Raw genomic sequence first — 1008 nt, forward strand, 5'->3', positions numbered from 1 at the left:
GCAATATAATAAAATATTTTCTTTTTTCTTTTTTTAATATAAAATTTCAAAAATCTTCCAGCAAGAAGAAAATATTTCTATTAAATATCCAATGAAAATGATTAAGCTAAGAGTCAACAAAATATTTTGGATTTGATTTAAGTTGTTTCAGGACTGCATTGAGGAATAATAGAGAAACTGGTGGACACAGACACCAATTTTGATGAAATTAAGGCTTAGGCCAATGAGATTGTCACAATCCAAGGTAAGGGACCAAGGATCAGTTGAAAAAGGTATAAAAAAAAAAAAAAAATGGAATATGGAAAAATGCTTTGAGTGAAACATCTGAGAAGAATGGTGAAATATAAACAGAGTGTAAATGCTTTTTTTTTTCTGTATCTTTTTTCCTGTTTTTCTCTTTTTTTTTTCTCTCTTTTTTTCAGAAGATAGAATGAAATTTGGTTATTTTCCAAGATATCAAACAGTAAAATAGATGATTTAGCTGTATCAAACTTATAATACAGATCAACAAAATAAATATTCTAATAACTGAACTTCATGAGGTCATTTAGCAGTCAGAGGTGCCACAATTATACATATGGTATAGTGTAATACAACTGTACAAATCTCTCACAAAGTCAGATTATTAAATCTGTAAGAATATACTTCCAAAAATCCATTTTCACATTTCTGTAAGAAGAGTAGTTAATAATAATAATAATGTAAACAAAACTACTCTCATATGTACAACACTGAATGAACTATCCTCTCAAAATGGTCATCCTTTTTTTTCTCTCTTTCTCTCTAAGTCTCACTTTATTATCCTAAGTTTGATGAAAACATGACTCAAAGGAAAATATAGAAAAAAACTTCAAAAGACTCTGGAGAAAGGCAATCAACTAATTAGAACTATATGTTTTAAAGGCACGTTCTAATGTATGCTCAAAGGAGATGTGTTGTTAGGTGAAGAATAAAAGCAAAAAAAAAAAAAATTAAAAAAGTCAGGGTTAGCTGGTATATTTCACAAAG

Source organism: Octopus bimaculoides, chromosome 17, assembly GCF_001194135.2.
Source record: "Octopus bimaculoides isolate UCB-OBI-ISO-001 chromosome 17, ASM119413v2, whole genome shotgun sequence".
Classification (NCBI taxonomy): domain Eukaryota; kingdom Metazoa; phylum Mollusca; class Cephalopoda; order Octopoda; family Octopodidae; genus Octopus; species Octopus bimaculoides.